The 12,118-nt window shown below is 36.9% G+C and overlaps 2 protein-coding genes across 3 annotated transcripts in view; both read left to right on the top strand.

Annotated features, from left to right (window-relative positions):
• Positions 1-7,234, top strand: part of Hk (Hyperkinetic) — a 45,159-nt gene extending 37,925 nt beyond the window's left edge. For both annotated transcript variants that reach the window (XR_011040831.1, XM_068356133.1), the window contains exon 7: positions 64-7,234. The gene's annotated coding sequence lies outside the window, so the exon portion shown is untranslated. The remainder of the gene's footprint in view (positions 1-63) is intronic.
• Positions 7,235-8,523: 1,289 nt separating this feature from the next.
• Positions 8,524-12,118, top strand: part of LOC137625299 (INO80 complex subunit E-like) — a 118,905-nt gene continuing 115,310 nt past the window's right edge. Inside the window, exon 1 of the mRNA XM_068356123.1 lies at positions 8,524-8,546. The gene's annotated coding sequence lies outside the window, so the exon portion shown is untranslated. The remainder of the gene's footprint in view (positions 8,547-12,118) is intronic.

Here is a 12,118-nt window from a genome sequence, read left to right as displayed (position 1 = left end):
AAGACTTATGCTAACAGCCTTACTATGACCCCTTTTTTTCTCTTTTTCCAACCGTCTCTACAGGAACCAGCTAAAACTCCCTTCTGCGTCATCATGTAAGAATTGCAGCAACCCCTGCGGCGTGAAGTCAGAATCCAGAATACAAGAAGAAGAAGAAGAAGAAGAAGAAATAAAGAAGACAAAAATCAGCATGTATAATGCAAGAGATGAAGAAGAAAGAAGCATATATATGTATACAACAGAATCCTTCTGTTCAGAACAAGAAGATGAAGCTAGTTGTGTCTTAAAACTCCAGATTGGTTTACATTTTATCTTCACAGCTAGACCTAGAAACTGTGGTCTGTGGAAAATAATTCTCACTTAGAGATAACGATCGAAAATCATCAAATGTAATATTATTAGAGCCAATCAAAATGCCTTTTTATTGTTGTTGTTGTTATAACAAATGAGTAGTTGTAAAATTATCATTATCCAGGTACCTGGATGTTACAAGTTGCTAAAATTATACATTATGAATAGAGATTGATAACCTAGAAAAAATTATAATAGCTTTTAAAAAAAATTAGCTTCATTCACAGTCAGCTAGAGAAGTAACAATACTCATACTATACTGGTAATATACTCAAGACAGTGTTGTTTTCAAACAACTGTTAAAAGTTAATGGTGATCATTCTTGATATCAAAAAAGCAAGATTTTATTTGTTTTGTTTTGGTGTGTGAAGCATATCCTCAATTTCATCTTTTAAGACAACAATAGTTATTAAGATGGCGACATCATTTTGTGACGCCACAAGGAATCCAAAAATGGCGGGAAGCCTTCTACTTTCAACATTGTGATATGGGAACTGTCAATGGCATTGTCCGAAATGGTCAGGACTTCTTGTCTTAGACTAACCTAGCATTGGTTGGCAGTAGTTTAGCATCATTTACTGCTTTTAAATCCCTGCCAATCTCACGAGAAGTGTGCATACCGTATATCCGTAAAGAGCAAGTACTCTTGGCATCAAAAAGTTTAGAAAGAAAAATTTACTTTTTCAGTTGATTCCTGGAAATGCCCTGTAGTGGGAAGACTTAGCTACAGGAACATTGCTTTTGATGCACAAGAGACGTCCAAACGGCTGACGATTGTTCCCGTTGGACTCCTTGTAGGCCTTGTTTATTCATCTGTGCCTCTCCATTTTGGACAACTTATCGCTAGTGTTCCCGTAACTAAACTGCCTTGGACCTAGTTAACATTTTTCCAGTGCTTCAATGTAGTCATGGTTTGATTAGTAGTGATGTACAAGTAGAAATGTACCAAAAACATTCAAAAAAATTTCAAAATATATCTTCTGAAAATCAATACAAGCGCTGGGTGGTGAGAGGCGAATCTCCACGCAATACCTAGGTCGCGAATATTGTCAATTTTACTAACCCTTTGTAATAAATTAAGCCAAACTTATAAATGAAAAATAGCATGCCACTAAACTTAAGAATTACTTAATGGGTAGCGTAGAGGTACTATAATTTGATTATGCTATCCGCATGGTTTCATCATATTCAAGAAGTCAAACAAAACAATGTCTAGCGTTTTGATGTAAATGATTGAATTCAAAGAATATAGATCAACCCTAGATTCTCAGTGATTTTGAGTAATTATTATTATTATGATTATTATCATTATTATTGTTCCATAAGCAAAAGTAGGTCTCATAGTTTATTAGTATTTAAGAGGTTACATTAACATGCATAAAACGATCATCCTTGACGGGTGTAAGGCTCACCTGTCTCAAGTTTGTTTCATCTAAAGCTGTTGAAGAATTAGATAAGCATAGCTTCCAGAATTGTATGTTTGTTTTTTCTTTAGGTCAAATCTTGCTTTCATTTGACAAGAGTTGTCTTCTTATCGGCAAAGCTTCAATAACAGTTAACAGCTTTTTTTTAACTAACGAATGATTGATTAAGAGAATGAAGTGCTTCACGTCCCGTTTTCTTTTACGTTGCATAGGTCTGTTTCAAAGAAAACGGTCCAGTTCTTCTTTATAGGGTGTTGTTGAGTTTCTTACTTTGACTGATTTTTAGCGGTTCTCTCACAAACACAAAATCCTTCTATTGTAACGGCATTAATCATCTGCTGTGTCTCTCTTTTTGTTTGTAGGTCTTTATAACTGATCCATGGTTAGAGATCAAACGAAGCCCAATGTTATTACAGATTCAAACTCAGTTCTTTTTACTCAGTCTCTTAATAAGTACTCTAAGCTTAAAACTTGAAGGCCCTTAATTGTCTCAACAATAACATGGCCTACCCCTTGGTTTATCTTTCTTCTGTAACTCGTACTAATTTTCCATCTCCGTTCATAGACGGGTGACTAGTTCTTGTTGTATTCTGTTACACTCAGTATAGATAACTATCTCACCCACAAGATGACAAAACTCTCATCTGTCTCAAAGAAGTTTGTTCACCCTTTCATTTAAATGGCAATCTATACTTACATTATCTCTCATCTGGAATTCTGTCTCTTCTCTGCTTCTCATTATTCCAATCCGCTGACGAATATTTTTCTATGTGACTCATATATACATACAGTTGTACCCCCTTTTATGTGGAGTCACCAACCCATTCCGAAAGTTCGTCAAGAATTCATGTTTCTTCCTTTATCAGCTTCCTGGCAATAGTCCGTACTCTCGTAACTTAGGGTAAACTTGATTTACAGATCAAAAGACCCTTGATATAAGAAATAGGACAATAATTCCTTTCCTTGACTCTCATAAGCAGATGATATTTATAGACTCAAAATAAAAAAAAATAATCATTTTAAAATTCTTTTTGACCTACAAACAAATGGCCATTGTATGTTAGATTTCTTGTCTATGTTTTACAAAAAAAAAAAAAAGATGATAAATAGCAACAGAAGATTAATGCTTTCAATAGAGGACTCTTTTGTGTTTTCTTACTCAGTTTCCTCATTTGCCTCATTATTATATAATTTAAAAATACAAAAAAAATATATATCTATATATAAGATGGCATAAGCCATTTATGAATTGCAACTTTGTCCCGTATGTTACAGGATGTCATTGTATTGTTTTGGTATGTTACTTTAGTTCCTATTGTGTCTCCTTATTTTCATGTTTTATCAATATTCCTTTGTCAAAGGAAGTAATAATTTTGCTGTTAATTTTAAGCTGGGTATTTAGCCACCATGGTTGCATACCTCTTCCCTTTTTGTCAATTTGTTGGTGATGCAGTTGTTCGTCACCAGATAAAAGTATGTGCTTTACAAAGTTTGTGATAAGAATCATATTTATATCTGATATTGTATGATAATGGTATAATCTTTGTTCTTATAGAACAGAAAAAGTGAAGTGCCCAGTAAATGTGTATTGTCATACACCCAAGCCTATAACATTCACTCGTAGCCAGGCTGGCCTGCGAGTGTTTTTGCAGTCACCTTCAACCAGGAACATTATCAGTGTTTCACAGTCTACAGTCATTTTAAAGTCACTTGTAGCCTGGTTGGCCAATGAGTGTTCCACAGTTACTCATATCCAGATTGGACTACGAGTTTATGTCAGTTTATCCGTGGAGGTAGCACCTCCTTGAAATGGTCTGTGTTTCTATTGTAATAAGGATAAAGTAACACATGACTTATAGACAATTTTCATGTACTAATCAACCCTCAAACTTTCAAGAGTAATGTATTATATTCAAGATTTATTGGTCTTGTAAAGGGTTAAAATCTTCGTTAATTGGGGGGAGGGGATATTTTACTGGTCAGACAAGGATTTAAATTATGTTGGCGACAACATAGAAATGAAGCTGTTCTTAAGGCTGTTTGCTGGGCACCTCACTGATCACTTTAGTAGTAGCACATAAATGGCAATAGCGGTTAACATTATGCGGGGGTCGTCCTGAGTTTTTTAGGAGGTTGTAATCGTATAGCTGTAATTTTCTATCATTCATTGTTTAGTTGTGTGCCATTCTAGCATCAAATTTGCCATGTTAAATAGTGTGTCTAATGTAGATTACGAATAAGTTTCTATTTGGCAAAGCACCAATGATAGGAACTTCCATGCAATAAGAAAGAGGTGAAAAGAGTAGTATTGACACTGCATTGTAAATGTAGTTGAATTGGGAAGACATTTGAAGGTGTATTTAGTAGTTATAAAATAAGTAGATTTTTTCTCATCATAAACTGATTTTATAGCAGTAATAAGCGTAATAAACAAAGAGTTCACAGTGTTTTCTTCTCATCCCTTTGTGATGAACTTGAAGAATTAGATTTAAAATTAGTTAAATAACTGAAATTCTATTTCCATAAATTGTTATTTATGGATTGCAACATGCTTTCTCAATACTGCTCTTTGAATATTCCTGTCCGCCATCATTATCTGTTAACATTCTTTGTTATGTATATAGACATAAATATATATATACAGTCGCGACCCCTTTTGTGTTGACCCGTTGGCCCGTTATAAAGTTGTTCAGGAGTTGACGGTTCCTTAACCTTGTTAGGATAGGATTTTATCATCATCGATATTCGAAGAGGATTATGGTTATCTGTTGTTAAACCATGTTAGTTACTTTTCAAATTTTTAACACTTCCTAATATTAAGAGCCAATGACTTGTCCATCGATCAAGGTTGTTTTCCAGAATCTCGGATACCACTGTACAGGAGGTATCTAGAAGTACCAAAGTGTATATATGCAATTACTCATGTATTTATTATATATTAACACCAATGGATGAAATCCAAATTTAATGGTGCTTGTGTTATTGGTGATTCCACTGCAACATGTTGCGTGGAAGGACTCTGATGTGATTTTCTTCAGAGATCAAAACAATCACGGATAATGATTTATGCCAATGGTATTCTTTAGCCATTATTATCATGGTTGTATTCTCATATGTATTTATGTATATGTGTGATACATATTTACATAAAAGACACCTGAAAGACTCAGTCCAGTTATTTATATAAATGATATGTGTATGTGCATGTAACTATCAGTATTCTACACATACATGATTATTTGTATGTAATGTCTTTTTAGTGCATACATATGTCTATGCACATATACAGTACATATGTGTTTTTCACATGGAGTATATACTGTACATATATATCTTCAATATGAATCCGCAGAGAAAGACATGATATGTTTATGCAGTTACATTATTGCATCAAAAGCTGTGAAAGGCCAGCAGCCTGCACAGACTTCAGGACGTACTTAGCAATTCCTGTAAATTTGTCCTCTTAAGCCCAAGTAGCTATTAGCTTAACCTTATTACAATGAAGCGATACATATGCATTTTGAATTTACAGTTTTTTATGGTACTGGTAAGTCTGTGCCCTCTTTGCTTTTACCAAAATTCACATTAAAATCAAAATCCTCCAGCATGTGATTATGATTCTCACCTGCTGAGTAACACGACCTTATCCCTTGGACAGAGGCGATAGAACTATTGTGACCTCAGAGCAGCAGTGTCACTGGAAAATGCAAAATCCAAAATATTCAAGGACTTAACGTCCTGTTTAGAACATTCTTATCGTTAAGATCCAACGCTTGTGCATTATACTTACACCACACACAATTTTTTCCTGTGCATCTCTCTCTCTCTCTCTCTCTCTCTCTCTCTCTCTCTCTCTCTCTCATTGCTGACATGGTATTGTTCTATAGTTCTAGATCAATCGAACGAACTATCATGCAAAAGTTAAGAATTCTCGTGGATGATTATTCACTGGCCATCAGTTCAATTCTGCCTGTTATAATTTTGACATATCTTGAGGCCATGAAACGAATTGCACACTGGATAGCTTTTCCATACACTACAGTCAAAAGCATGTCCCTGAAAAGGTACATGATCCCGTAGGGGGATTGGATTACAATCATCAGTGTTGAGGCATACACACACACCACTCTTCCACAAGGAAAGAATTTGGCTCAGATAAAGAACTAAATTCTCGGAAAGAAACCAAACGTTTGGTATAGATATGGGGACTTTGTCTTCGTATGTAAGAAAGTTGTGTTAGCAAGTCCATTTAAAATACAGTACAAAAGTATATGCTCTCTCAAATCAATGTATGAAAAGATCAAACAGGAAATAAACAAGTGACTTTCTTCCCTTCGTATCATAAGTAGAACATGTTTTTACTAAGCCAGGAGTCGATAATCAACAACATATCAACCTCAGATGATAAAAGTACAACGAAACCAAAACTAAACATCAAACAAGTTTCTAGTTGGAATTGAAAAATTACACAGACCTCAACTTCCAGAGGATGGTCATTGTGACAAAGGATTTTTAATGCCACTTATGCATGCTAATAGATGACAATGTTTAAGATTATACACCAAAGGCAAACATCTGTACCGTAAATATGAAGCACGATGCAGTCCACGCACCCTGGCCATTTCCTATTTTGTGTAACCATATCTACAAAACATCAAATCTATCTCTCACTCTCTCTCGTTTACCATCATTCCAGCAGCGTGTTTGCCTCAGCCCTAATGTGTGTCCATTTTTATAGATATTCCATGATCTTGGGTATGAAGTACACACCAACCCTACACCTCTCCCACCTCACACAGTCAGGATCCACCTGAACATTTCCATTGTGCACAGTGTACATAATCAGTCTACTGTACAATGCTCATCTTTTTCCTCTTCTTCCTCTCTCCCTCTGCCTCTTCCTTTGTTCTTTCTTTTTATAATAGAACCCCCATGCCTCAGAAACCGCCTTTTTTCTATGAATAACAGCATGTCTATCCAGGTTCTAGAAAGGACAGTAATGTACATCGCACGGATTAAAAACTTCGTTAAACCGATTCCGTTTTGGTTCTCAGTTGGAGGTGTTGTTTACATTAAGGACAACCTCGAATCTCTTTAGGATTTATTTTCAGTGACGAAACAACACATTCGTAAAGGGGACGTGTCAAATGTTCTCACACTTGACGCGACCCAGACCATTCGAAACGGTTTCCCTCCGTGGATATTATGTGCGGAAGATTCGGGTTTCTTCTGTGTACTTGAAACAAAACTCCCTTTCTTGTGAAATTGTCATCAGATATTTTATACCAACACAGGAGGAGGTTATTTTGGGAGAGATTTCTTTTTTGATATATCAAAGTGTCATTAATACTCTAGTGCATATCAGTCCTTTACTGTTCTTTCCAAATATTATTAAGTTACTTAGGATACTCATATCTGATACCATTTACTGACCTTAATAAAAACTTCCTTGGAATGAAGTGTTCATTTATTTCACCTGAATCGCTTGAGAAGTTGCTTGTAGCAACCGCATGCTCTATTTCTTTTAATATATAGAATCTAAACAGAGCATCACTAAGCAGAGGTTACAACAATTTGTGTAGAACCTCTCCAAGACTAAAAGGATGAAGAAATTTGCACTCATCACGTTAACACCGAGTAGGAGAGAAACCACTGTAGGTTGGTGCCATTTTAAGTATAAAGTATTTACCAAAGGGTAAAGTATAACTTCAAGAATGTATAAAGTTCCATTATGCATTCATACAGTTGTTTTAGTTCATAAAAACCTGAAGTGTACAAAACATTACTGTTGACATAACACTACTGCCACCTTTCACATGGAAAAGAATTGACATTTGATCTGGTGCGACTTCAAATACTTGAGATACTGTATCTGTGTGATGTAGAGCATCAATGCAAGTAAAGACAAAATGCTTTACTTGTGTAAGAAGTTACACTCCATTGAGTATCATTTAAGGGCCTGAAGTGCGAAACAATAGACAGTCAAGTTCTTGTGGCTAACATGATTGCTGCATTGGTAATGGGTGTCCACTGATGATTACCATATTTAACTGTAGTGTTAAGACCTGAGATTATAATCAGAATAGTACCATATATACTTGATGCAGAATAAACGCTGTCCGCTAAGAATGTAGACGGTACAAATGAGCAGAATAGGTGAAAATGTTACCGCGCGGTAAAGAATAGCTCGGTCCTATGAGGTTTGGTCATGTGGTAAGAATGGGTAATGAAAGCTTACAGAAAGAATACACGAGGAAAGTGTGAGAGAAAGGAAGTCCTAAAGTGCCTCTATGACTGGTAGAAATAATGTATTAATTGTAGAGGGTTTAAAGAGATGCTGATGAGTGTTCTATCTACGGATATTAAGCTGCTAATGGAAGTTTTACAGTACTACTAGTTTACCCATAAATCTACTTTTAAAAGTTGAATTTACTAGTGACTGTTGTTTGCAATCTCTGGTGCCACTCCCTATCTTGAGAACTAATTTGAGAAAATTATAATAAAACATATATATATATATATATATATATATATATATATATATATATATTACTATGACGTGTGTTTATTCGTTATAGAAATATTTTTAAATTTTCTGAATCTGCGTTCAAAGGACAACGAACAATCGGGTCCTAATGTTTACAAAATGCTTGATTTTGCGATCCTTGTTTGAGACGCTGTGGCAGTGAAGAAAATCGTCAGTTGTCTTTAGGATTTTGTGAAGTGTTGACTGTCTTCTGCTGTTGCAGTATGAAAGCTGGTTTGATGAATGTACGGCAAGGGTGTACTTCATACTATTTGCATAATAAAGACCGAGTTTCGCAATATTGATAAATTATACAGGCTATTTTTAATGCAGTGTTCAAGTTCCCGTTGAGTTATCTATGTCACGCAATAGTTCTTGCACGAGACGGAATTTGCAATTGATGAAATATGAAGATCTCAAAGACAAATTATAAATGCCTCTATAACAAGTTTGAAATATGGAAAATAGCAGGATGGGAAATATGGAATTTCATTGTGTGGAGGGTAGTTTACGACCAAGTAGGCCTATGAATTCAAATTTTCGGGTGGTTAACTTCTCAGTTGGTAGAAATGAATTTGAAACAGTATAATGTGAAAGGCTAAAAAGTGAGTGCCATTGTGGAGAATTTTTTTAATGGTTGCGTTCTGAGTGGGAACTTGGTCCGGGAAAGTCTCCTTATAACAGTTACACAAAGTTCAACAGGGGAGGATAGGAGCACTTACTCTCGGGGCACAAACACCCTGCTAATACTTTACTGTCACAATTCACTAACCATCACTCACATACAAAAGGGAAATTTTACTGTCCAGAGGCCTAAGCACTCCACACGTAGGATTGAGAATAATTTATGGCCTACTCTAGCTTTGTCAGGTCTAGAGTCATTTCATTCTCAGGCTCTGTTCCGGCTCCGTCCCAGCTACCCCAATGAAATGCTGGACAGTTATTTTACGTTAATGTAAGGTAGACAAAATCCAAAATGGGAGCAGTGATGTAAAGTAGTTTAAAAGTTTAAAGATAAGGATCTTTACCTTCGAAGCAAATATATTAATGCAAAGTTCCTCGCTGTTACCACCTATAGACTTACTTAGGTTTTCTCTTTAAATATTGGGTACTTTGTCCCGTGAACAACTATTCATTTCACACATTAAAATAAATGAGGGAGCAAAAATACTAAGGAGGTTTGATTAACCTAATATTGATTTATTCCACAAATTTACATGAAAGAAACGGACATCTTAACAAAGGCAAAAAATGGTATAAAAAGAAAGCAATTCAAAATGATGAAAATTAGTTAGTTAGACACGTGGTCTACAATAATAAAAATCCAAATGGGGTCTGGCACGTGGCCCACGTGACCCAGAGACTATGTTAATCTCAAAACGCAAAAAATTGTATAGAAAAAAAATATATACACACAATCCCACCGCACACAGTCCGAATAGTGTAATTAGCCAGGTACCCTATCAAGTTAAAATTAGTCTAAGCTAATAAAAAATGGGGGAAAACTAAATGGCCATTGATGTAGTACCTGCACTCCTTTGAAGTTTAGTCCTATGCCCGATATAGCTGTTGACCTGGTTGTTGCACTAATTGGCACGCTGCACTCTTGCCTGGCTCACCCCAAGAATTCTCACTGTAGTTGTAACTAAGTACATCAGGTTCCTCTTCTTCTCAATCTCTCCGACCGACAGCAACAGGACTCGTTGGTGAGACACGTTTTGGGAGAGAGGGTGCGAGGGGTGAGCCAGCAGTGGCCGGGTTCAATGACCAGGCAGGTCAGCAGGCCAGGGCAGCTCCTCGTAGAATGTGCTCGACACAGAGGTCGAGGAGATCACCTGGCTTCACCTTGCCAAACAAGTGAAGAGCTTGATGCGCATGGTAATCCATTGGGGTTGCCATATCGGGACTTCAGGACAGGGCAATATATTGTTGAAAGGAGTGCAGAGGAGGCAGGATTTCGTACTAAATACTCAGATAAATCTTGCTGCTCTGAGGGAGGTTATATATACAATAATCCTACCTATTCTGGCTTGCTAAAAATTAATATTTAAAATGATTAATTAGCAATGGACTGGTACGATGGGCATACATCTTAAAATTAACAAACCTTAATTGGTATTGAGAAATATAAGATGCATTAATTCAGCAGTATTGGAATTTATATAAAAAATGTAGTTTAGGAATTTTAATCTCGACCCATGTAGTTTAAGGAAAGAACCAACATACGCCGTGGTTACACTAAGGCCCTCTAACGTGCGTATCTACGCTGTGACGTCACGAGCATGGCGTGCGTCACTGTCAACAAGTTTAGATTAGTCCTTCCTATGTTTCGTTAAAGAAAACTAGATGTAGGAGAGAATGTTTAAGGAGTAGCTATAGTATTAGTAGAAGAGAGCTAAAAATACGATTAAAAGAAGAAGAGTGAAGAAAATTCTTCACACCCTGGGGATAAAGGGGAGAAAAAAGGGAGAGGGGTTAGTTCCGGCAAATGTGATTCAACTACTTGTTAGTATGAGCGAGATAAGCTTACTGGCTGAATGATGAGTGAAGTTCTTCACATCAACGTCCGTTTAAAGTTAACAAAACGCCTTTAACGTTAATTGAAATCAATTGAATCAAAGTTATGCTTTCACGTGAATTTGGGGAAAATTGAACCACGCAGGCAATGCTTCACGGAAGCGCTAAGTTAAGCATATGATCAGTTTTAACTTTAAACGTACGATGCAATAATAATTAAACGATTAAAAATACTCAATTCTTCCCACCCTAGGGGTACGGATAGAGCAAACAAAACAAAAGCCAATAACGGTCGAGTTCAGCAACAAGTCAGGCCAAATGACAAATTAAAAATTATGGGGGTGAATCCCAATCCCGGTCTGACACCCAACGTTTTACATGAAATGATTTTACAAAGAAAATTACTGGCGTAATGAAAACTTTGTATTCATCGCCTGACAAAAGGAGAAAAGTTACTTCCTTCTCGGCGTTTAAAGGTGAAAATTTGCTTGACACTAGCCTGAATGATAAATCGAGATGAACTAGGTCTATGGGGACATCGTATTTATGACAGCTTGGGTCTTGGATGTCGTCTTTAAGAAAAACGTTTGCAAGGGGAGCAATTAAAGGAAAAGTTATATTCAGCACGAGCTGAAGGATGTCAGGGGGATTATGGCAACATGACAAGCTGTCAATGCAAAAATTAAATTTACGCTTTGAGGTTAAAGCAAGTGATTGACTGAAAAAATGCTGCTGTACGACTTGGCAAAAATAATACAGGTTTAATGTGACGTCATATAGGACTGAATAAAAATAATGAATGATGTTCATGGTACCGTTATCCTCAAGCAAAGTGAATCGTAAACAGGCTCTAAGCTCCGGTACTAGGTCTACATGTGTGACCTTCGCTAAATCCGCCGTCAGTGCACAAGGTTCCTTTCTGACTGCTAAGGTCTTAACCTTGCGATCACGCGGCTCTTTCTGAGGGCGGGTTTCAAATCCTAACGGGGATGTTCTAGCGTCAACACGGATTGGAGCGGAAGTTACGGGCTTAAGAACTGGACAGTCAGGCAACGTGAGCACTGGTCCATGGGATGGTACGACTTTAATGATTGAATCTACAACCGGTACAGGCCTCTGCTGGCCATCACGCACACGGTTAAGTTGTGTGGTATCTGCGCTACCACCTGGGGGGTCCTTTTTAAGACAATGAATGGTTTCTCCTCCGGGACGGACTGTCACCGGCGGCAAAGACAAAGGGGGTTGAGGGCGATTAAACGCTGGTGGCTTAAGGTTTGGAGATGAGGACGGAGCGGGTGGG

Source organism: Palaemon carinicauda, chromosome 32 (genome assembly GCF_036898095.1).
Source record: "Palaemon carinicauda isolate YSFRI2023 chromosome 32, ASM3689809v2, whole genome shotgun sequence".
In the NCBI taxonomy this organism is placed as follows: Eukaryota; Metazoa; Arthropoda; class Malacostraca; order Decapoda; family Palaemonidae; genus Palaemon; species Palaemon carinicauda.
Note: the sequence above shows the minus strand (reverse complement) of the source record. Positions and strands in the feature narration are given on the sequence as shown.